The sequence below is a fragment of the Pongo abelii genome, chromosome 18 (genome assembly GCF_028885655.2).
Source record: "Pongo abelii isolate AG06213 chromosome 18, NHGRI_mPonAbe1-v2.0_pri, whole genome shotgun sequence".
In the NCBI taxonomy this organism is placed as follows: Eukaryota; Metazoa; Chordata; class Mammalia; order Primates; family Hominidae; genus Pongo; species Pongo abelii.
Genome location: NC_072003.2, coordinates 15,598,362 through 15,624,659, shown reverse-complemented (window position 1 = coordinate 15,624,659; position 26,298 = coordinate 15,598,362). Strand labels below are relative to the sequence as shown.

The following is a 26,298-nucleotide window of genomic DNA, read 5'->3' as shown; positions in this document are numbered from 1 at the left end:
ATTGAGATCAGGCCACTGCACTCCAGCCTAGGTGACAGAACGAGGCTCCGTTTCAAAAAAATAAAATAAATAAATAAATAAATACTGCAAAAATAGATACATTCTTACAAATACATGAATAGAGAAATATGTGGAAATGACCACGATACTCAGAGAAACAGCATTTTACATAACTACAGACATGTCTTTAACACAGTGTAATCATATAACCAATAATAAGCTATTCCCTAAAGAAACACTCTAAGAGTAAAAGCAACTGGTTGCATAGCGTGACATGGTAGAAATCACACAGCGACACACAGGCAGGAATGAGGAGCCCATGAAATAACCGTGGGATTTTAAATTATTCGACAAGATGAGGAAGGTAGAAAATTCCTAACTGAAGATACTAAAGGAATCACAAATGTTCCAAGTGATAAAAGGATAATGATTGTCAACCTTAAATAGATATGGGAAAATTTATTTCACTCATTGCAAAAACAGAAAATATATCTGCTCAAAAGAGTTACCGCTGAACGCCTGCCACCTTCCTCCAAACCACCGCGGCACTTTCACTGTTCCTTTCCTATGGTGATCAATGACCATTTATTGGGTGATACAGGATATGCACCCTGCGCTGAAAAATCAGGGGTAGTAGATGGATGTTCAGATGAAGATATGAATGTTCAAGGGTAGTTCAGAACATTGCCCAATAGCTGCTTCTCAGTTATTTTATTATCAGTGGGGAAACGACAGTTGTTGGGGATCCCAAAGATCACCCCCAGATTGAACTGTTTGTTAGGAGGACTCACAGCACCCTGCATATAGTCATACTCCTGGCTGTGATTTATCTCAGCAAAAGGACACAAAAAGAGATCAGCAAAGGGACTGGAGGTGTGGGATGAATACACAGGGAACCAGGCACCACCTTCCTCTCCCATTGCGGTCACACAGGATGTGCTAACTCCTCCAGTGATAAGCTGTGACAGTATGTGTGGCATTTTGTCTATGGAAGAAGCTCATGAGTGACCCAGCACCCAGGGCTGTTGTTGAAGTGGGTCACTTAGGCAGCCTCTGTCCAACATATACCCAAATTCCAGACTCCCAGAAGGAAAGTGGGTGTTCAGCATACACCACATTATAGGAAACATCCCAAAATCCAGGTTCTCAGATGCACGCCAAGTGCCAGCCTTGTGAATGGGGCCTTTTGAAGGATAAGTCTCAGGACTTCTCTGCAAGTTAAGTCTTTTCAGCACAGAAAGACTATTCAGTAAATGGAAATGGGGCCACTGGCATAACCAAGTGGAAAAAAAATGAAATAAAATTGTGATCCTTATCCCTACCACACAAAAGCCAATCCCAAATAAATTAAAGACCTAAATATAAAACACCTTTTCAGCTCTTAAAAGAAAATACAGTAGACTATCTTTATGACCTCAGGATAAAGAATGATTTCTTAAACAAGACCCCAAAATGCACGGTCATAAAGAAAATGGACAAAGTGTACTACATTAAAACTTAAAAATTCTGTTCATTGAAACAATGTAATTTTTAAAATGAAAAACAAATCTAAGAAAAGATAGCAGCAACTGATATAAGTTGATAAGGGATTAACCTGTAAATATACAAAGTACTCTAAGTTACCAAGAAAAAGTCATTTGTCTCCATGGAACAAATAGGCTGAGATGAACAGAGAATGCAGAGAGATGGAAACCCACGTGCTCAGAAAACATATGAAAGACACGCGGCCGAGCGCAGTGACTCAAGCCTGTAATTCCAGCACTTTAGGAGGCCAAGGCAAGTGGATCACTTGAGCCCAGGCGTTTGAGAGAAGTCTGGGCAGCACAGTGAAACCCCATCTCTACAAAAAAATACAAAAATTACCCAGGAGTGGTGGCTGTCGCCTGTGGTCTCAGCTACTTGGTAGGCTGAGGTGGGAGGTTCACTTGAGCCTGGGAGGTTGAGGTCGTGGTGAACCACGATCGTACCTTTGCATTCCAGCAAGGTACCTTTGCATTCCAGAGCAAGACCCTGTCTCAAACAAGAAACAAAAACCAAAAAGAAAGAAAGAAAGATGCGGCCGGGCGCGGTGGCTCACGCCTGTAATCTCAGCACTTTGGGAGGCCGAGGCAGGCAGATCACGAGGTCAGAAGATCGAAACCATCCTGGCTAACACGGTGAAACCCCGTCTCTACTAAAAATACAAAAAATTAGCTGAGCATGGTAGTGGGCGCCCGTAGTCCCAGCTACTCGGGAGGCTGAGGCAGGAGAATGGCGTGAACCCGGGAGGCGGAGCTTGCAGTGAGCCGAGATTGCACCACTACACTCCAGCCTGGGTGACAGAGCGAGACTCCGTCTCAAAAAAAAAAGAAAGAAAGATGCTCAACTTTTCCAAGAATTATAAAAAGGAAATTAATACCACAGTGAGGACTTATTTCTTCTTCTAGCCAAGGAGGAGGAACACACACTGGGTTTACCTCCTGCCTGGAACAATTAAAAAACTGGACAAGAAACACGAAACCACAGTACTTGAGACATGGACTAGCAGGCTATGGCAGCTAGTGACCCGTAAGAGACAGGACACTAGTGAGACAGGCCCTACAGGCATCAGACTGCTGCAGGATTTCCAGGCCATGCTACAGAGAGGGGAACACAGGAAGGGCGTGACAGTCTCCCTGAGATGAGAAAATAGAGCTGGGAGTGCAGGCATCAAAGCATTAGGAGTTTGAAGGATAGAAGCCAGGTGTGGTGTCTCACACCTGTAATCCCAGCACTTTGGGAGGCCGAGGCAGGAGGACTGCTTGAGCTCACAAGTTCAAGACCAGCCTGGGCAACATGGCAAAACCCCATCTCTACAAAAAATACAAAAATAAGCCGGGCATGGTGGCGCATGCCTATAATCCCAGCTACTCGGGAGGCTGAGAGTATGAGAGGATGACTTGAGCCCAGGAGGTTGAGGTTGCAGTGAGGTGAGATCGCACTACTGAACTCCAGCCATGGGCAATAGAGCCAGACCTTGTCTCAAAAATAAAAAAGTAAAAATAACAGATTAGACACTACAAAAGGAAAGATCAATGAACTTAAAGGCAGTCCAAAAGGAAATATAGAGGGGGAAAAGAGACAAAAACAGTAACAAACACTCTCAGAGTATCAGTGAGCTGTGGGACAACTTCAAGCAGGCTAATAAGTGTGCAACAGAAATCCCTCAAACAGAGGTGGGGACAGAAAAAATATGTGAAGAAATGCAGGCTGAAATCTCTTCAAATAAGATGCGAGTTATGAATTCACAGACTAAGAAGCTCAATGAACTCTGAATGAAAGAAACATAAAGAAGACCCAGCAATCCCATTACCAGGTACATACCCAGAGGAATACAAAACATTCTACTATAAAGTCACATGCATGTGAATGTGCACTGCAGCACTGTTCACAATAGAAAAGACATGGAATCAACCTGAATGCCCATCAATGACAGACTGGATAAAGAAAATGTGGTCCATATACACCATGGAACACTATGCAGCTATAAAAAAAAAAGGAACGAAATCGTGTCTTTTGCAGGAATATGGATGGAACTGGAGACTATTATCTTTAGCAAATTAACCCAGGAACAGAAAACCAAATACCGCATGTTCTCACTTATAAGTGGGAGTTAAATGATAAGAACTTATGTGTACAAAGAAGGAAACAACAGACACTGGGGTCCACTTGAGGTGGGAGGGTGGGAGGAGGGAGAGGAGCAGAAAAGATAAACATTGGGTACTGAGCTGAATACCTGGGTGATGTAATAATATGTACAGCAAACCTGTTACCGTGGAAGTTAAAATATGCAACAATAGCACAAGTTATCTACGTAACAAACCTTCACATGTATCCCTAAACCTAAAATAAAGATGAAAAATAAAAGAAACATAAAATGACACCAAGGGATATTATAATCAAATTGCTTAAAACCAATGATAAAGAGAAAATCTGAAAAGCAGCCAGAGAGAAAAAACACATTATACAGAGGAAAAGGTAAGGATTGTAGCAGTTTCTTCTTGGAAGTACTGCAAGCCAGAAGAAAAAAAATTTAGGTACTGAAAAATCAATACAAAACAAAATTGTCACGCTATAATTCTATGTCCTGGCAGGGCGTGGTGGTTCACGCCTGTAATCCCAACACTTTGGGAGACTGAGGTGGGCAGATCACCTGAAGTCAGGAGTTTGAGACCAGCCTGGCCAACATGGAAAAACCTCGTCTCTACTAAAAATACAAAAATTACCTGGGTGTGGTGGCACGCACCTGTAATCCCAGCTACTTGGGAGGCTGAAGCAGGAAAATTGCTTGAGCCTTGGAGGCAGAGTTACAGTGAGCTGAGAGTATACCACTGCACTCCAGCCTAGGCAACAGAGCAAGACTCTGACTCAAAAAAAAAAAAAAAAAAAAAATTCGATGTCCAGTGAAACAAACTTTCCAAAACAAAGGTAACATAAAAACGTTCACAGGCATCCTGAAAAAGTACATCATCAACAGCCTGGCGCTAGTTACATTAAGAAGGGTTAAAGGAAGGCCGGAAGCAGAAGAAAACCAATACCAGATGCGGCTCTGGATCTAGACAAAGGCACGAAGCCCACCAGAAATGGCAACTATGTGGGCAAACACAGAATCCTTTTTTTTCTTACAATTTAAATTTCTTTGAAAGGAAATTGTCTTTGTAAAAGAAAAAAAATCACGACAGCATATGGCAGGGTTTTTAGTATTTATTTGTGGAAGTAAAATATGCGACACCAATAGCACGAAGCACGGGAATGGAGGAATGGGTGTCTATTGTTATCAAGGTCTTACGTAATATGCAAAGTGGGGTAATATCGCTTGCAGGTGGACTGTGAGAAGTTAAAGATGTATACTGTGCACTCTAATGCAACCTCGAAAATGCCATAATAAAGGGTTATAGCTAATGGGCCAGGAAGAACTCAAGCGAGGTCAGGAAAAATAAACGAAAAGAAGTGAGGAAAACAGGAAAAAGGGGAACAGACAACATATAGAAAAATGGGAAGTAGTGTTACAACTCTTTTGGAATGCAGGCTTTCCAGAGTTTACTCCCAAAAAAGAAAAAAAAAAAAAAAAGAAGAAGAATGGGAAATAAATGGCAACATGGTAGGTTTGAATTCTACCAATAGAAAAATCAATAAGGCTGGGCATGGTGGCTCATGTCTGTAATCCCAGCATTCTGGGAGACTGAGGTAGGCGGATTGCTTGAGCCCAGGAATACAAGACTAGCCTGGGCAACATGGCAAAATCCCACTTCTCTATAAAAAGTACACAAATTTGCCAGGCACAATGACTGGCATCTGTAGTCCCAGCTACTCAGGAGGCTGAGGTAGGAGGATTGATTGAGCCTGACAGGGTGATGCTGCAGTGAGCCGTGATTGCGCCACTGCACTCCGGCCTGGATGAAAGAGGGGGACTCTATTTTAAAAATAAATAAATAAATAAATAAATAAATAAGTAATCACATTCCATATAAAAGGAAAAAAATCCCTCTATAGGCACATCATACTGAAAAATCACTCATGGAAAAATACATCACCTGAATAGCCTTGTAGTTATTAAATAAATTAAATGTGTAAAAACCTACACACAAGGAAAACTCCAGGCCCATGTTGCCTGTCTGGTCTCAAACTCCTGGGCTCAGGCAATCTGCCCGCCTCAGCCTCCCAAAGTGCTAGAATTACAGGCATGAGCCACCACGCCCGGCCTTAACGAGGAAATTTTGGGTGTGATGCGTGCACTCATTATTGTGATTGTAGTTTCACAGGTATATACATATGTCAACACTTACTAAATTGCACATTTTAAACGTGTGCAGTTCGTTGTATGTCAAGTATAACATATAACCCAATAAAGCTATTTAAAAACTGTTCACTGTGTGCACATTTTTAAATGTCTGCCAATTATATCTCCATAAAGCTAAAAGAGGAACACCACGCAGTGCCCGTCTCACATCCAAGAGACTGGTCAAAATTAGAAGCCCAACAACTGAAAGTGTCGGTGAGGAAACAGCCAGTGGACATTTGCACACATTTCTGCTAGGCGTATAAATTAACATACCATTTCGTAGACAAAATCTAGCAATATCCTGGAATGCTGAAGTGATTATTCCAGAATCTCTTGCATATGGGCACAGTAACAAAGGAGAAAGCTCACTCATAGTGGCATAATTTGTGGTAGCCAAAGGCCAAAAACAACCTATATGCCCAAACACAGCACAATGGTTAACTAAATTGTGGTATACTCATATATGGTAATACTCTACAACAATGAAAATAAATGAACTAGAATGATCCATATGAATGACACATATGAATACAGAAGGCGTTCTAACATACAGAGAAATAAATCTGTAAAAGAAAATACGTGAGATATGATACCATTTACACGCAAGTTTAAAAACGTGAAATAAGCTTATATATTTCTGAGGAATACATACAAATATTAAAAGCACACCTCAGAGATATTGCAGATTCAGTTCCAAACCACGACAATAAAGTATCTCAATAAAGCAAGTCACACAAATTCTTTGTTTTCCCAGTGCATATAAAAGTTATATTTACACTCCGCTGTAGTCTATTAAGTATGCAAGAGTGGCCAGGAGCGGTGGCTCACGCCTGTAATCCCAGCACTTTGGAAGGCTGAGGTGGGCGGATCACAAGGTCAGGAGTTCTAGACCAGCTTGACCAACATGGTGAAACTCTGTCTCTATTAAAAATAAAAAATTAGCCGGTTGTGGTGGTGCGCGCCTGTAATCCCAGCTACTCAGGAGGCTGAGGTAGGAGAATCACTTGAACCCAGGAGGCGGAGGCTGCAGGGAGCAGAGATCATGCCACTGAACTCCAGCCTGGATGACATAGCAAGACTCCGTCTCAAAAAAAAAAAAGTATGCAATAGCATTATGTCTAAAAAAAATACCTACCTTAATTAAAAATACTTTATTGCTAAAAAAAAAAATGCTAGCAATCATCTGAGCCTTCAGTGAATCACAGTCTTTCTGCTAGTAGAGGGTCTTGCCTTGATGTTCATGACCTCTGACTGATGAGGACGCTAGCTGCTGAAAGGTGGGGTGGCTGGGGCAATTTCTTAAAATAAGACAACCATGAAGTTGTCCGTATCAACTGACTCTTCCTTCCATGAAAGATTTCTCTGTAGCATGTGAAGCTGTTTTGTTTAATAGCATTTCATCTACAGAATGTCCTTCCAAATTGCAGTGAATTCTCTCAAACAATGCCATTGCATTGTGAGTTTATGGAATACTCTAAATTCTTTGTTGTCATTTCAGCAATGTTCACAGCATCTTCACCAAGAGTAGATTCCATCCCAATAAACCACTCTCTTTGTTCATTCCATAAGACACAACTCCTCATCTGTTCAAGTTTTGATCATGAGATTGCAATTCAGTCACATCTTCAGACTCCACTTTTAATTCCAGTTATCTTGCTATTTCTACCACATCTGCAGTTCTGTCTTCTACTGAAGTCTTAAACCCTTCGATGTCATCCAAGATGACTGGAATCGACTTCTTCCAAACTCCTGTTAATGTTAATATTTTGACCTCCTCCCACGAATCACAAATGTTTTTTGTTTGTTTGTTTGTTTGTTTTAGATGGAGTCTCACTCTACACCCAGTCTAGAGTGTAGTGGCGCAATCTCAGCTCACGGCAACCTCCGCCTCCCAGGTTCAAGTGATTCTCCTCTCAGCCTCCCAAGTAGCTGGAATTACAGGCATCCGCCACCATGCCCGGCTAATTTTTGTATTTTTAGTAGAGACGGGGGATTTCATCATGTTGACCAGGCTGGTCTTGAATCCCTGACCTCAAATGAGCTGCCCGCCTTGGGCTTCCAAAGTGCTGGGATTACATGCATGAGCCACCGCGCCCGGCAGAATCACAAATGTTCTTAATGGCATCTAGAATGGTGAATCCTTTCCAGAAGGTTTTCAGTTTACTTTGCCCAGATCCATCCAAGGAGTCACTATCTATGGCAGCTACAGCTTTATGAAATGTATTTCTTAAATACATTAAACGTTTCTGTTGCGGAGATGGCTTCTTTCCTTAAACCTCGTGAACCTTAGACTTTGGCTTAAGGGAATGTTGTGGCTGGTTTGATCTTCCATCCCGACCACTACAACTTTCTCCATATCAGCAATAAGGCTGTTTCACCTTCTTATCATTTATGTGTTTACCGGAATTCCTAGCACTTGTTAATTTCCTTTAAGAACTTTTCCTTTGCAACCACAACCTGGCTGTTTGGCACAAGAAGCCTAGCTTTCAGCCTCTGTCAGTTTTTGACATGCCTTTCTCACTAAGCTTAATCATTTCTAGCTTTCTATTTAAGGCAAAGGATGTATGACTCTTCCTTTCACTTGAACGCTTAGAAGCCAGTATAGGGTTAGTAAGTGACCTAATTTCATTATTCGTGTGATTCAGGAAGTAGGGAGGCCCCCAAAGAGGAAGAGAGACAGGGAAATGGCCAGTCAGTGGAGCAGTCAGAACACACACATTTATCTATTAAATTTGCCACCTTAAATGGACATGGTTTGTGGCACCCCAGAATGATCACACCATCAAAGATCACCGATCACAGATCACCATAACAGATATAGTAATAAAGAAAAAGTTCAAAATATTGCAAGAATTACCAAGATGTAAGAATATGCTGTTGAAAAAATGATGCTAACAGAGGCTGGGCGAAGTGGCTCACGCCTATAGTCCCAGCACTTTGGGAGGCTGAGGTGGCAGATCACTTGAGGTCAGGAGTTTGAGACCAGCCAGGCAAACATGGTGAAATCCTGTCTCTACTAAAAATACAAAAATTAGCCAGGCGTGGTGGCTCATGTCTATAGGGCAGCTACTCGAGAGGCTGAGGCAGGAGAAACCCTTGAACTTGAGAGGTAGAGGTTGCAGCGAGCCAAGACTGTGCCACTGCACTCCAGCCTGGGCGACAGAGTGAGACTCTGTCTCAAAAAAAGAAAAAACAAAACAAAACAAAAACCGAAAAAATGATGCTGGATGCATGGTTGCCACAAACCTTCAATATGTAAAAAACACAGTATCTGTAAAGTACAATCAAGAGAAACCCAATAAAATAAGGTATGCCTATAATAAAAATATACAGAGATACAATCAAAAACCCAAAACTCTTAAGGATAATACTTACCTCTGGAGGGAAGCAGAGGAATGTTCTCAGGGAGAGGCGGCTAGCTTCCTATCTAATAACCCTTCTTTTTGTTGGCAGCAAGTGTTCCAGCAGAGTGTTCTTAAGGAAATTAACAGTGCTACTCCAGTAAACACACAAATGATAGGAAACTGAAACAGCCTTATTGCTGATATGAAGAAAGTTTTAGTGATCAGGATAGAAGATCAAACCAGCCACAACATGAAAATATATTACATTTTCCAGTACAATTCTGGTCTCTAGAGTGAAAGTCATTGGATAGACCTCCTTGAAAAGTCCTTTTGCTACTGACCTTTCCTCCTTCGTAGAATACAGACGTGATGGCTGCAGCTCCCGCAGCCATTTTGTAAGCATGAAGACAAGGGCCATACCCTAAAAGATGAAGGAGCAGAAAGCTAGGAAGTCCTGGGTCCTAGGAACCCCTGCCTCCAAATGTCTCATTACCTGAGAGAAAAATAAACTCTTAATATATGCCACTGTTCTTTGCATTTTCTTGTCACATGCCCTTAATCCCTAACTAAAACTGGCACACAGGAGGCTTAAATAGGACTGATAATGTTTTACTTCTGAAGTTGGCTAGGGATGCATGTGTATGCGTTATATTAATCTTTAGACTATTTTTGGTGTTTTTTATGCTTTTCAGTTTTTCTAAGATGCTGAAACATTGAAAACTTAAAAAGAAATTGTAGCCCAATACCTAATCCTCAGTAAGATTTTCAGGACTCAGTGATAAAATAAATGAGAAATGTCTGTGCCAGGAAGCTCTGAGTAGGAAGTAAAAAGCAAGCTTCCTAGAGCCACCCAAGTCATAGAATTCAAACCCAGTTTTGTCTGACTCCCCAGGTCAAAGCTTTTCCCACTCTATTCCACATTACTCAGCACAACCTTGCTTTGAAGATTAAAGCTTTCTCATAATAAACTAGTTCTGGTTTATAAACTTAAACACAATGAGAATAGAGCAGAGGTTAAAGTGCTGTTTCAATATAAAAAGGCTCCTGTTTTCTTTAAGAAAGTATATTAAAAAAAAAATCACAGGCTGTAACTGGATTTTGGTGTGAAAAGCATCTTCTGGCTCTTAGAAAGCCTAATTGATGTTAGTTGATGACATAAACTGGCTCCTGAATCGCTGTTAGGGGTTTAATGAGTTGTCATGCTTGATAAGAAACTCTTATGTTATCTATTACTCTACCACACGAAATAGGGAAGCTTTGTTTAATCTTGACAGCCCTCACTTAATTCTCTCTAACGGCCTTCTGTTCAACCACAGTTGTCTTTAGATTGTTGGGAATAAATCAATCTGTGTCAGCTCTGAGTAGATCAAATTTATTAAATTCTGAAAATCCGTTAGAAGACTATCCTGGCAGGTAAACAAATGAATAAAAAGAAAGACAGTATGTAATGGTATGAAAATTTATATATATAGTATATATATTTATATTATATATTATGTATATGTTTTTATATTATATAATATATAATATATATTTATATATATAAAATCTTGCAAACTAAAACACATGCCAAAAATGAAGTGCTTTCAAAAACTGCACCAGAATAAAATAAAAACAAAGAAAAACATTTGGAGCTAGTAGAAATTATCTATTAAAATTCATCTCTGGCAAGACATTATATAACATATATATTAATTAGATTATGTATTATATACTAGCTGTATTATTTATTAATATAATATATAATTACCTATTAATAACATACATTATATAATATATAACTATGTCAATATATTAATGACATATATCTATTTCTGCCTCTCTAGTCATAAACTCCAAACTCTCTTGCCTTTCAGATTTATAAACTGAAGACTGATAGCAAAATGATGTTCAGTTAAGCAAATTCAACATGTCTGAACCTTCATAAATTCGGTATAGTGTGAATTTATTATCTAAATTTTTTTTTACTATCCTATTATTCTATTCATTGTGAAAAATATTTCTTTGAAAAGTTACTGGATTTCTTTACATGCTGCTATGGACTGAATGTTTGTGTCACTCCCAAATTCACTTGTTGAAATCCCAGCCCTCAGTGATGCTGTCCTGCAGTGTGATCCTGGCCTCAGGAGACGTCTGTCCCCAGCAGAGCCAATCACCTTTACTCTTTGGGTGAAATTGAAACTGATAATATTTTGATGTGAACGCACCTCATTCAAGAGCTGAGCTGTGAAATCCTACGAAGCCATGGCAGGGGTAGTCCCGTGTGTGCCCCAAAACCAAGAAAGTGAGGCTTTGGCAAAGGAACAAACAAAAGCAGCAGCAGCAGAGAACAGAAGGCCATGTGGTCCCAGCAATGGCAAAAGTCACTGATCACCACCTTTCCTGGTCACTGATGGCCGCCTTTCCTGGTTACTGATGGCCGCCTTTCCTGGTCACTGATCACCACCTTTCCTGGTCACTGATGGCCGCCTTTCCTGGTTACTGATGGCCGCCTTTCCTGGTCACTGATCGCCACCTTTCCTGGTCACTGATCACCACCTTTCCTGGTCACTGATCACCACCTTTCCTGGTCACTGATGGCTGCCTTTCCTGGTCACTGATCCCCATGCCTAGACCCTCACCTCCTCCTCCAGGTCTGACTGCTCTTCCTGTCCTTGGATTCTCAATCTTCCCAAGCCTCAACAACCCCAGCCACCTCATACATTCATAAATCCCCCTTCCCCAGAATCCACGTGTCCACCCACCCTCCTGCTCCTAATGTGAACACACTTCCCGTTCCCCACAGGGAGCCTGTGGTTCTTTCTTTATTTGGTTCTTCTCCCTACGGAAGTCCCCTCCCATTTTTTTTTTTTTTTTTTTTAATGTTTCCCTTTCATAGAGTGTAGCCTTCTGAGGTTATCCAATCCTATTTGGTGACCAATCCAGGAAAAGAGGAAATGAAGCCTGTGTGGCTTGGGGAGAACCTGGATAAGAATGACAGGCTGGGTAATGAATGGTTGCTTGCAAGGGTGATCCTGGTCATTTCATCACGAGAAAGTCAGTCTCACGGGGGTCTTAGTAGCCCTCCTTTCCAGCTGACAGCCCTCTGAGGCTCTGCACGCAGACTTTTTTATTTCTTTGTACACCATTGCTTTTTCAGGTGGAAGAAAACAGAGAGACGCTTAGTCCCTAAACTGCATCTCAGTGATGGAGGGGCACACTCGGGTACACTGTGGCTTTTGAACCCACCCATTTGAGGCTTTAGAGGCTCTGTTTGATGACAGATGAAATAATATTGATTTTAAAACCGGCTCCATCTCTAGAACATTTCAACAGAGTGTTTTCAAGCCAAACCAAACACCAGATGAAGCCCTCTTAGTTCAAGGCAACTTTATTTCACCAGCAGCTGCTTGTTAGCTGTGGATCTGCTGTGGTGAACACACACAGGGGGGCCTCTCTTTCCCCATCATGAGACGGGCCCTCCATGCTAAAAGCAGTCACATTTAACACACTGAGGGAAGGGGGGCCCAATTTCTAAACCTGATGTCTACAAATCTGTTAAACAAATTAAAGGGGCATGTGTACATTATAAGCAGATTCTTCATCTTACAAAAGCATCCAGTGCAGAGTCCCTCTAAGGTCCTCCTGCATATTCTATTTATAAAAATCCAATTTCACAGGACCTTCTCCACAGCTGACAGGCAGAGGCCAAAAGGGAGAATACCAGCTTTTCTTTGGCCCCACAATGGACCCAGCTGAAAAAAATGTTAAAGTGTAGCATAGGCAGGTGCTGTGGCTCACGCCTGTAATCCCAGCACTTTGGGAGGCCAAGGCAGGAGAATCACTTGAAGCCAGGAGTTCGAGACCAGCCTGGGCAACACAGTGAGACCCCTGTCTCTACTAAAAAAAAAAAAAAAAAAAAAAAAAATTCTTTAAATTAGGCCCGCATGGTGGTGTATGCTTGTAGTCCCAGCTATTCAGGAGGCTGAGGTGGGAGGATGGCTTGAGCCCAGGAGTTAGAAGCTGCAGTGAGCCATGACTACAGCACTGCACTCTAGCCTGGGCAACAGAGACATCCTGTCTCCAAAAACAAACAAAAAAAATGTGTAGCAGAAAAAGGTAAGTCAGGTAAAACATCCATTCCCAGGAAGCTGCAGGCAAATGTGGCTTATTCAAGACTAAGGTGAACAGCTTCCTCCTGGACATAAAGTGGCAAAAATGGGGTCAAATGGTCTTTGATGGGTCCCTTCTGGCATTGGAATTGCATCACTTTTATGATGAGCATACCAGTGATGCTCATGTATTAATCACTAACATTCTCTCAGGGTAACTTTCTCACAAGCATTCAGTATGCATCCTTTTTTTTTTTTTTTTGAGACAAGGTCTCGCTCTGTTGCCCAGGTTGCAGTTCAGTGGCACGATCATAGCTCACTGCAGCCTCGACCTCCCAGGCTCAAGCAATCCTCCTATCTCAGCCTCCTGAGTAGCTGGGACCACAGGTGCATGCCACCATGCCTGGCTAATTTTCGTATTTTTTGTAGAGATGGGGTCTCACTATGTGGCTCAGGCTGGTGTAGGAACTCCTGGCCTCAAGCAATCCTCCCACCTCAGCCTCTCAACATGCTAGGATTACAGGCATGAACTACCACACCCTGCCTCAATATCTATCTTTATGTGTCGACTTGTTAGGATGTTAAGGCATTTTTGTGACAGATATAAATACTTTCCAGAAGGCTAATACTCATACAATAAAATTAATTTACTCATTTGCTTCATCATAGGAAAACAGCTAGACACATTCAGCAAATTTAGAAGACATGTTTGGGACAGCGTGATGTAAAATCCAGGTTATGTGGCATATATGAAATTTGCATGGCAGGGGCGTGGTGGGGGTGCTCTGCAAGATGCCTCAAAGAATCAGAAGTTGCCAGGCACGGTGGCTCACGCCTGTAATCCCAGCACTTTGGGAGGCCAAGGCGGGTAGATCACCTGAGGTCAGGAGATGACCATCCTGGCTAACACGGTGAAAACTCGTCTCTAATAAAAACACAAAAAAGTAGCCGGGCGTGGTCACGGGCACCTATCGTCCCAGCTACTTGGGAGGCTGAGGCAGGAGACTGGCGTGAACTCAGGAGGTGGAGCTTGCAGTGAGCCAAGATTGCGCTACTGCACTCCAGCCTGGGCAACAGAGCGAAACTCCGTCAAAAAAAAAAAAAAAAAATCGGAAGTTGGTTCAGCTCTAGACCAGCTGAAACGCATATAATGACACGTCCACAGGACTGGCAATTTGGGAAGGACACGCTGTCCATACTGAGAAGCTGTGGATGTAGTCAGTTATCGTCTTAAATTAAGAGTCTCAAACTGAAATTCACAAGGGCAAAATGCTGCGAATTATGGGAGTGATCTGCAACAATGCTCCATCTCATGTGGGCAGTTCCACGCAAACTACTCTGGGGCTGTGGCAGCAGAGATGCATTTAAGAACAGTGAGCCAGGCGCGGTGGCTCATGTCTGTAATTCCAGCACTCTGGGAGGCTGAGGCGGGAGGATCACTTGAAGTCAGTTCAAGACCAGCTGGCTAACATGGCAAAACTCTGTCTCTACTAAAAATACAAAAAAATTAGCTGGGTGTGATGGCACAGGCATGGTGGAGCACACCTGTCATCACAGTTACTTGGGAGGCTGAGGCACGAGAATCACTTGAACCCAGGAGGCAGAGGTTGCAGTGAGCCGAGATCATACCACTGCACCCCAGCCTGGGCAACAGAGCAAGACTCTGTCTCAAAAATTAAAAAAATAAAATTAAAACAGTGAGTGATTCCCTTGACATATGCCAGGAAAGCCAGCCAGCAAAATGATAAATCAGACAAAACTAAGCAATTAAGGGTCCCTATGGAAGTTTATGATACCAATTTAACCCTTGAGATCAAAGTTATAGACACCTACAGTGCTCTCCCAAAAGTGTTTTTTTCCCCTAGAGAGTATTAAACATCCATGTTAAATGATGTCAACAACTTTCCACATCTTACTTCTAAAATTTTTAGATTCAACACCCTGAAAAAATGTTTATCTTCACAAACTAGAATCAGGGTAAGTAAGGTAGGACCCTATTATAGCACCTTGAGGTGACCAACTAAGTTACAGCACCTCAAGGGTGACCAACTAAGTTACAGCACCTCGAGGGTGACCAACTAAGTTACAGCACCTCGAGGGTGACCAACTAAGTTATAGCACCTCGAGGGTGGCCAACTAAGTTATAGCACCTCGAGGGTGACCAACTAAGTTATAGCCCAGGGCTGAGGGGCTTCCCAGAATGTGGGACTTTTCATTGCTAAAACCAGAACAGTCCTGGGCAAACCAGGCTGGTTGGTCACCCTAATTTGGAAGAAGACAGATTCCAAAGCATAGCTACAAGCATTACTACAAATCTGAAGGGCCCGATATAATGCAGTCGGCCTACAGGGTTTGCCTACCAGAACTGCACAGGGGGATCTTACTTACATGGGGAAAATAAAACCCACAAAATTGAATGTCTCTACTGGCTTCCCTTTGAATGTTTTGTATTTTACAGATAGAGCCTTAGATCCTGGGCATCGATATTCCACATGGATCCTGTTTGTACCTCTTGTATTCACACCGGGGAAACTGCAAAGGGAAGACTGCTAAGTTATGTAAGGGGGCCCGTGCCTGCACAAATTCTTCCTAGCAGGCACACTGGGGGCCTTAGTAGCATATGTGTTGTGAGTAAGTAACACTTTGCATCCGCAACGGACTTCATGCCTTTCAGACGATCTGCCAGACCAGTCCTAATGGCAGCCTTTTAAAAAAGGATGACAAGTCCTTCTAGCACGCTGTCACATGTTGCCAGATTAAAACATTGTGTAATTATTTACAGGATACGGTGGGGTGTCAGATCATTTGGCTGGAAAGACCATGTTTCCAAATAAATTTGAGAGATAGCTACAGCTGCTCTAAAACAGAGCAAAATATATGGCAACAAAAGGAAGAAGAACACGTTATTGAGGCAAATCATGCAATTAAGTATCCACTCTTTGTCATACGGCATTTTGGCTGTCCCTGCTTCTCCAGGCAAGCTTTTGGAATATTCTGAATAAGAGCTGCAGAGTCAAAGAAAGAGATAACAAAGCCCCTTTCTATCTCCCACACTTTTCCTTCCTGCAGGAAAAGGGACACAGTGCCATGCAGTTGAACACCATGTCAAGTGAGGATAAAGGAAAACAGCCATGACATCGCTCCACTACTGCCACCCCCAGTGTGCCTCACAGGCCCTGCAATTTATAATCTTGTTTAATCCTCCAAGCAACCCAGGAATACAGATATCATCACCCCTGCTGTACAGATAAGGAAGCAGAGGCTCACTGGGGTCCAGGAGCATGCCTGTGGTCAAATAGCTCCTAAATGACATTGAGTTTTAAACCCAATCTCCAAAAAGCCTGTATGTTTTGAGCGCCTATGACGTGTCTTCAGACAGTGAGGCAGGTACTTGGGATCCAATCAGATAAATGGCAGAGAACCTATCCAAGAAGCCCACAAGCTGGAAGCGAATACAAGAAACGCCATCACTCATAGCCATGACAATTACTGAGTGCCTGTCACATGCCTGGCATTGTTCCCATTCATGACTTCAGTTCAGCCTCCCACCAGCCCACTGACCAAGGCACTATTTTCCATGATGTCTTAACTTTCTGACTCTAAAACCCAGACTCTTCACCATTAGACCATGTGCCTGAGATCAATGGCAAGAGATGAAAGCCTGGCCAAGGCACTGTGTTAATAGACTGATCATACAGTTTACTACAAGTAGAAGGAATTGCCACAAACTGGTACTTCTGGAGAATTGTTCAGGAAGAAGGCAGGAACTGCAGCTGAATCTAGTAATAAGACACGATGATGATGATGATGATGATGATGACAGCAATGACAACAGCAACAACAAAAACAGAGGCTGGGTGCGGTGGCTCACGCCTGTAATTCCAGTACTCTGGGAGGCAGAGGCAGGAGGATGGCTTGAGTCCAGGAGTTTGAGACCAGTCTGGGCAACAGAGCAAGACACCATCCCTACAAAAAATTTAAAAATTAGCTGGACATGGTGGCATGTGTCTGCAGTCCCAGCTACTCAGGAGGCTAGGGTGGCAGGATCACTTGAGCCCAAGAAGTAGAGGCTACAGTGAGGTATGATCACACCACTGCACTCCAGCTTGGGCAACAGAGGAAGACACTGTCTCTAAAAAAAAAAAAAAAAAGACAAAAAAAAAAAATGCTAGAGAACCAGATTTAAAGCAGAAACAGTCCCAAAATCACGTGTAAAACTGTTCCCAGGGAGAAACGCAAGCCCAGGCACAGAGCCCCACTTGATGGCAGGTGCTGGACAATAACAATGCTGGGACCCCCGCCTCTGCTGCCACTTTCCTCACCAGCATGGATCCTGCCTTCTCCTTTGTGTTACTCACTAAAGGCTCAAAGTCTGGTTCAGGTGAGTCTGAGTACTTGGGCCTGGGATACATGCCTGAGTCCTAACTGCGAAGAAAGCAGAGAGGCCATCAGGCCATCTGGCTTTCATCATGCAGGTGGTTTATACCACAAAGCAGGTGAATATATTCAAGGGGTGATATGGTTTGTCTCTGTGTTCTCACCTAAATCTCATCTCAAATTGTAATCCCCGTGTCAAGGGAGGGACCTGGTGGGAAATGATTGGATCATGGGGTCGGGGGGTGGTGTGGTTACCCCATGCTGTTCTCATGACAGTGCGTGAGTTCTCACAAGACCTGATGGTTTAAAAGTGTTGGGCAGTTGCCCCTTGTGCTCTCTCTCCTGACGCCTTCTGAAAAAGGTGCTTGCTTCTCCTTTGCCTTTCGTCATGACTGTAAGTTTCCTGAGGCTCCCTAGCCATGTGGAACTGTGAGACAATTAAACCCGTCTCAGGTGGTATCCTTATATCAGTGTGAAAACAGACTAATACTGGGGAAAACTCTCCAAAAGTCAGAAGGGAATACCAAAGTACTGGAAGGTCAGAAAGGACAAATGGCCACCCACTGAAATTTCCTTGTTCTGTCTTTTCTAAATAAAGTCATCCTTCCAATGGCAGCTGTGGGTTCCACGTCTGTGGATTCAACTGTTGACTGAAAATATTCAGAAAAAAAATTCCGTGATGTTTCAAAAAGCAAAACTTCAACTTGCTGTGGTGCTGAGCATGACGCTGAATCCATGAGAATAAAGTGATGTGTAGCAATGTATTGGGTATAAGTAATCTATAGATGATTTAGAGTATACAGGAGAGTGTGCATAGGTTATATGCAAATACCACACTATTTTATACCAGGGACCTGAGGACTGGTGGATCTTGGTATCCTTGGGAGGGTCCTGGAACCAATCCTCCATGGATACCAAAGGATGATGATAATTGATTGCTAACTTTGCCCTTCACAGGTAGAAACAATTTTATGTGTCTCAGAAAGAACAAAGAGTTTAAGATGGTGATGCTGAGATTCTGGACAAGATGGACATGGTGATCTCCACTGGAATCTGGAGACTGCTGTACTACGGTCATATGCTACTCCTGGGGGCCTGGTGTTCCCAGGGTGCGCTGGGGGCCTTGCTGTACTGATATGGTCATATGCTACTGGGGGCCTACTGTTGCTGAGGTACATTGTCATCAGGCCTAAGCATTGAAAATGACAAAACTGTCTCCTGTTCAGAAGCACTTAGAATCTCCTGCATCATGTGCCAAGTGTTTAGAGATCCCTAGATCAGGGACTCTGGGGACAGTTTTTAATTTACTGCTAAGTAAAGTTTTAAAATGTGACATCTTTGAGTACTGCTGCCCTAGTCTATTAAACAAAGAGAAGCAATTCCCAGGCCAGGATCATCCTATTAACCCAAACCTAATAATGCTGATGTGGCCCAGGGCTGGCAGGATGGCCTCGACTATAACTAGGCATCTCCTGCTTCCATTTGCAGACACGGGGCTTTGCCCTGATGGAGACATAGCGACAGGTCGTTTTGTACTATGTAGGTACGGATCCAAAGGGCATCTTAGGCTGGCTGTCATCAAGTTCCAGTGAGGAACACCTGTCTTCTTCAGTACATGTTTCTCCAGTTTGCATGCAGCCTTAGCCCATCAGAAGGCAGTGGATAAGAGATCGCCCTCGGATGGCTTTAAGTCGGCAAACAGGGGTAGAAAAGAGGCCAAGCTGCATGGTGGCAGGCACCTGTAATCCCAGCTACTTGGGAGGCCAAGGCAGGAGAATTGCTTGAACCCGGGAGGTGGAGGTTGCAGTGAGCCGAGATCACACCACTGCACTTCAGCCTTGGAGACAGAGCCAGACTCTGTCTCAAAAAAAAATAAAAAGAAAAAAAAAAGGAAAGAAAAGAGGCCAAGTTCTGAGTTTCTGGGATGGGCTGGAAGCACACTGTCACTACCCATCAGCTGGGCGGTGCCGGGCAAGTTGTTTGACCTGACAGTTTGGTCATCGCAAAAAGGGATAAAGGTACAACTATTTCATAATAAAACAGCAATCTTTGTGGCTCTACACTATGACGAGTACTATTATTTACATTAGTAACAAGCTCTTCTCAATTTCTAGTAGCCGCTTAGGTTTACCCAATGATAATGAATCAATGAGGGAAAATGGTGTCCCTGTGAAGTGACTAGTTAACTAGAAATAAATGAAAGCTATAGATACCAGCAATGGAACTACACTTAGTAAAATCGCTTCCTATTTTCCAAAAGTTTGGGCTTAATCTTCAGATAAAATATTCTGGATTAAAAATGTGAGCCGGGCACAGTGGCTCATAGTATAATACCAACACTTTGGGAGGCCGAGGCGGGAGGATCACTTGAGATCAGGAGTTTGAGACCAGCTTGGCCAACATGGTGAAACCTCACCTCTACTAAAAATACAAAAATTAGCCAGGCATGGTGGCTGGCACATGCCTGTAATTCCAGCTACTTGGGAGGCTGAGGCATGAGAATCATTTGAACACACGAGGTGGAGATTGCAGTGAGCTGAGATTGCACCACTGTACTTCCGCCTGGGCGACAGAGCAAGACTCTGTCTCAAAAAAAAAAAAAAAAAAAAAAAAAGTGAACAATGTCAGCACCATAGGAAAGGTAATTTTTTTTTTAAAATGGGAACAATGGAAAGAAGAGTTACAGTCTTAAAATAAACTGATCCTCGGCTAACTGAGAGGACAGCCTGGGGTCTGCCCAAGGGCAGGGAACTGGGCCTCTCTCTTCTGCTTAGTTCCCTGGGACTTAAATTTCAACATTAAAAATACTCTCTCATTTATTTTTACTTCTTTGTCGGGGGAAGAGGGTAACACCAAGGAGATGGTGAATTCAATTTCTTGGACCACTAGGGATATTATTTAGTAATGGAGGTAAAAATATGATATTGTACTAGTTATGCTGTATGTCAGGGCAAGAATCTAATTTCCACTTTCCTTAATGTTATCATTTGAATAAAGTGATTCAAATTAATCAACAATCTACTTCTAAGAATTTATCTCATAGTATAATAAAAAGTAGTAGCAATAGATAGATAAAATGTGGTATATCCATATGGTAGAGTATTATTCAACAACAGCTACGACATGGATGAACCCTGAAAACATCATGGTAAGTGAAAGAAGTTGATCTCAAGGCACTGCATACTGTATATTCCATTTATATGAAATATCCAGAATAGGCAAATCTACACACAGACAGTGGATTAGTGGCTGCCTAGGGCTGGAGTGGGAGGTGAAGGGAAATAGGGAATGACAGCTAACAGGGACGGAGTTTCTTTTTGGATCGATAAAAATGTTTTGTTTTGTTTTGAGACAGGGTTGCACTCTGTCCTCCAGGCTGGAGTGCAGTGGCACAATATCAGCTAACTGCAACCTCTGCCTCCTGGACTCAGGCAATCCTCCCACCTCAGCCTCCCAAGTGGCTGGGACTACAGGTACACACCACCACACCCAGCTAATTAAAAAAAAAAAAAAATTTGTAAAAATGAAGTCTTGTGCTGGGCACGGTGGCTCACGCTTGTAATCCCAGCACTTTGGGAGGCCAAGGTGGGTGGATCACTTGAGGTTGGGAGTTCAAGACCAGCCAGGCCAACATGGTAAAACCCCATCTCTATTCTAAAATACAAAAATTAGCCGCGTGTGGTGGTGGATGCCTGTTTCCAGCTACTCGGGAGGCTGAGGCAAGAGAATTGCTTAAACCTGGGAGGTGGAAGTTGCAGGGAGCCGAGATGGCGCCATTGCACTCCAGCCTGGGCAACAAGAGAAAGACTCCACCTCAAAAAAAAAAAAAAAAAAAAAAAAGAAATGAGGTCTCGCTATGTTGCCCAGGCTGGTCTCAAACTCCTGCGTTCAGGCTATCCTCCCGAGGCCCGCCTCAGCCTTCCAAAGTGCTGGGATTACAGGCATGAGCCCACCACGGCTTGCCTTGATAAAAATGTTTTAATACTGATTTTGGTGATCATTACACAACTCAGCAAATACACAAAAGACCAATGAATGGAAATGGATGAGTGGCATGGTATGAAATTCAATCTCAATAGAGTCATTATTAAAAATAGAACAGAAGTAATCGTAGTTATTGGACTGTATTAAATGCCAGCCAATATTCTAAGCACTTTTATAGATTATTTCATTTAAGTCTTATGAGAAACCTATGAAGCGAGTACCATTATTATCTGCATTTTACAGATAAGGAAATTCAGCTACAGAGAGATTAGATAACTTGCCCAAAGCTATTTGGCCAGGAAACAAGACAGCCAGGATCTGAATTTAAGCCATCTGACATCACAGGCCAGTTCTCAACTGCTGCCCACGTACACAAATGTATGGACTCCAGGAGGGGCCCTGCGGTACTGGTTCTGGCAGGACTTTGGACACAGTCTGAGCCTTAAATATTAAATTGGTGCCAAAGTAATTGCAGTTTCTGCCATTACTTGAGCACCAACCTAATACAAGCTGGTATTTTGTCCACTGAAAAAAGTGAAACACATTCATTCTGCATATCCTGCTATGGAAAAACCAGTACAACAAGAAGGTATTTAAACATTGTGTCTTTTTTGCTCCCGTTTGCATTTTTTTTTTTTTTTTTTTTTTTTACAAAAAGCTACACATGCAAGTGTACACGTTTGACAAGTTTCCATAATTTTTCATGAAAAAGTATTAACTGTAGCTTTCTCTGAGAAGCAGGTCAATGGTGGCAGGGACATTAAGGTTTTTTCTGGATACCTTTTGGTACTGTTTGATTTTAATTTTTTTTTTTTTTTCTTTTAGACAGGGTCTCGCTCTGTCGCCCAGGCTGGAGTGCAGTGGTGCGATCTCAGCTTACTGCAACCTCCACTTCCCAAGTCCAAGTGATTCTCGTGCCTCAGCCTCCCAAGTAGCTGTGATTACATGCGCATGCCACCATGCCCAGTTAATTCTTGTATTTTTTGCAGAGAGGGGTTTCATCATGCTGGCCAGGCTGGTCTCGAATTCCTGAGCTCAAGTGATCTGCCCACCTTGGCCTCCCACAGTGCTGAGATTACAGAAGTGAGCCACCACACCTGGCCAAATTTTTGAATTTTTTGTAGAGTTGGAGTTTTGCCATGTTGCCCAGGCTGGTCTCAAACTCCTGACCTAAGTGATCCTTCTGCCTTAGCCTCCGAAAGTGCTGAGATTACAGGCATGAGCCACTGCGCCTGGCCTGATTTGATTTTTTAATAAACCATGAGCCTGGTGGGGGCCACCCAGTCCTGCTCCAGTTTCAATGGAGCCTTCTTCAACTCACCCACCTCCCACCCTCTTGGGTATCACAGGCTTAGAGCCACCATTTTGTTTTATTTATACCTCTTGATGCCTCATGACTCTGCCTGTCTAGCCTGTAAGTTTCCTGAGGACAGACACCGTATTTGTTTCTTGCTAAGCAGGGGCAAACAGACAGGCAGATCCCCTCGGTTCCCATCAGAGAAACAAATGAGTAAATGAATTAAAGTCAAACAACTTGACCTCAGCTGCCAACCTCAAGGTCATGAGCAGTGACTGGTGGAACAGAAGAGTATCACACTGTAAACCACGTCTGTCATACGAACTATGTCCCCGCTAGCACTGGGAACACTGTGACCTAAGAAGTCTGGAGTGGAACTCAAATAAATGATTTATTCCTTTGATTAAACACATTTACTTTCATCTAGTCCCAGAGAATTTATGGAGCCATAATCCCTTCCATCTCTAATGCTGTTCATTATCTCTTCCTAATTAACGAAGGTATGTAAATTCATTGATCTAAAACTTTGCAGGCATAAACGTTACTCAGGTAGTGATCCAGCCCCACACTGCTAACAGATCAAGCTTCATCAGGTTCTACCAGTTTTTAAATTACACATGTTATTAGACAAGATTCATTTAATTTTGCATCTAACAGCTAGAGCTGATTATGTTGGCTGCTAGATATTTATAGTAACTCTTGTTGAATTTGTACTGTTAACCTGCTTAGGATACAATTAATAAAAGAGATTTAACTGTCTGACATAATAGGCGGCTTTGGTACGATATAAAATATGCTTTAATGTGCTTTTGGAAAAAAAAACATTAAGAAAGGTATATTATCCAAGTGAAATTTCTTACATTGCTGCCTTGCAGAGCAATACAAAATTTCTTCACAAGAATATTTGTGGATGATGACAGTGGTATTTCACTCAAATAATATATAAAGAAAGAAGGGAATAGTGCATTTTTCCTACAAACCAAATAATACATATTGAATAGAACCTATCATGGCTTTCCAATAAACTACTTAGGAACCAGGGAAAAACCATACAGAATTTGAAACATGCAGGTGACTTTCTAAATTCTGGGTTTGCGAAATATATGTCCTCACCCGTTCTGGCATTCAAATGCGCCATTTTCCAACCTCTCATTATTTTTTTTCATTCCACATTCTGATCACTTGACCAATTACCTGATAATTGAACCCCTTTGGGATCATGCTCCTTTTCAGTGCTTCATTTAGTTGCAGAAAATAGGCCCATCAAGGAGGCAAAATGTTCTAACTCCAGGAAATGAGTGTTTAGAGCAAAAACAATGAAAAAGAAGATGTAAATATTCCAGTCAGCTAAGCACAAGCTAGAAAGACACTCGCTTTGCCTATGGCACGTTGATTTGCCAGGGGATTGTGCAAACTTCTGCAGAAGGCGTTCATTAGCTCCAGAAAACCCCAAGGGGAGGCAGAGGCGGGTGGATCACCTTAGGTCAGGAGTTCAAGACCAGCCTGGCCAACATGGTGAAACCCCATCTCTACAAAAAAAATACAAAAATATATATATATATAGCTGGGTATTATATTAGTCCGTTTTCATGCTGCTGATAAAGACATACCTCAGACTGGGAAGGAAAAGGGGTTTAATTGGACTTACAGCTTCACATGGCTGGGAGGTGGAAGGCGTTTCTTACATGGTGGCAGCAAGAGAAAAATGAGGAAGATGCAAAAGCATAAACCCCTGATAAAACCATCAGATCTCGTGAGACTTATTCACTATCACGAGAACAGTATGGGGGAAACCACTCCCATAATTCAATTATCTTCCACTGTGTCCTTCCCACAACACATGGGAATTACGGAAGTACAATTCAAGACGAGATTTGGGTGGGGACACAGAGCCAAACCATATCAGGCGTGGTGGCAGGCACCTGTAATCCCAGCTACTTGGGAGCTACTTGGGAGACTGAGGCAGGAGAATTGCTTGAACCAGGGAGATGGAGGTTGCAGTGAGAGGAGATCATGCCACTGCACTCCAGCCTGGGTGACACAGCAAGACTCCCATCTCAAATAAAAAGAAAAGCAAAAACAGAAAACTCCAAGGAAGCACAGGAGGTAGGCTCTAGGACTCTTCTGCTCAGAGGGCTGGTCTGGTGTCTCTGATCAGACTGCCATAGCCGATTTGCCTAACGGCCTCTACAATCATGGTTTGCTATGAGGGACAGCATCCCCAGGTGGGAGCAGAACACAAGAGCATTCAGATCCCAAATCATTTTGGCTACATGGTTGCTCAGAGGTCCTCATTTTTCTTTTGAGTCATGGAGCCTGTATCAGTCATGTGCTCCAGGGAACCAATAGGAGATACACAGATATGTAAGAGGAGGCTTAGTATGGGAACGGGTTCACAGGGTCACAGGGGCCAAGAAGTCGCACCATCTGCCATGTGTAAGCCGGGGGTTTCATTCAATCTAAATCCAAAGGCCTGAGAATCAGAGAAACTGATGGTGTTAGTGCTGGTCTGAATCTACAGGTCTGAGAACCAGGAGTGCCGATGTCCAAGGGCAGGAGAAGGTAGATGTCTCAGCTCAAACAGGAGGCAAACTCATCTTTTCTCCATCTTTTTGTTCTATTCAAACCCTCAATGCATTGGATGATGCCTGCCCAAAACAGTGAAGGCAGATCTTCTTCACTCAGTCTACTGATTTAAATACTAATCTTTCAGAAATACCCTCACAGACACACCCAGAAATCATGTCTTCCCAGCTATCTGGGCACCTCCTAGCCCAGCCAGGCAGACACGTAAACTGAACCACCACCAGGTCCTTGAAGGATCTGATGAGAGCTGTGGACCTTCTCCCCACTGCAGTCCCCAGAGCATTGTCACGACCTCAAGCATCTATGCAAATACACTGGACTTTGCAGAGCTGACAGGGCCCACTGGCTGGATGAAGCCCATCCACGGAGGTCACACCCAGGTAAAGAAACCTACGCCTAGAAATTGCCCTACCGGGGTGCAGTGGCTCATGCCTGTAATCCCAGCACTTGGGAGGCTGAGGCAGGCGGATCATCTGAGGTCAAGAGTTTGAGGCAGGTGGATCATCTGAGGTCAGGAGTTTGAGACCAGCCTGGCCAGCATGGTGAAACTCCATCTCTACTAAAAATATAAAAATTAGCTGGGTGTGGGGGTGGGCACCTGTAGTCCCAGTTACTTGGGAGGCTGAGGCGAGAGAATCACTTGAACCCAGGAGGAAGGTTGCAATGAGCAGAGATCGCACCACTGCACTCCAGCCTGGGCGACAAATTGGGACTCTGACTCAAAAAACAAAAAACAAAAAACAAAAAAAACCCCTGCCCTATTGGACACTGTATTACTTAGTGCCCCAGAAGGAAAGTTTCATACAAATTTTCTTTAAA

At 43.0% G+C, this 26,298-nt stretch overlaps 1 protein-coding gene and 1 long non-coding RNA gene across 3 annotated transcripts in view; one reads left to right on the top strand and one right to left on the bottom strand.

Moving 5' to 3' along the window:
- The window catches only part of CPPED1 (calcineurin like phosphoesterase domain containing 1), a 141,408-nt gene that overhangs the window by 79,012 nt on the left and 36,098 nt on the right, over positions 1-26,298 (bottom strand).
- Positions 3,843-19,619, top strand: LOC134760370 (uncharacterized). Its single transcript, XR_010137720.1, has 4 exons — positions 3,843-3,996; positions 11,001-11,076; positions 15,694-17,616; positions 18,570-19,619. It is a non-coding gene; the product is annotated as an uncharacterized LOC134760370 (long non-coding RNA).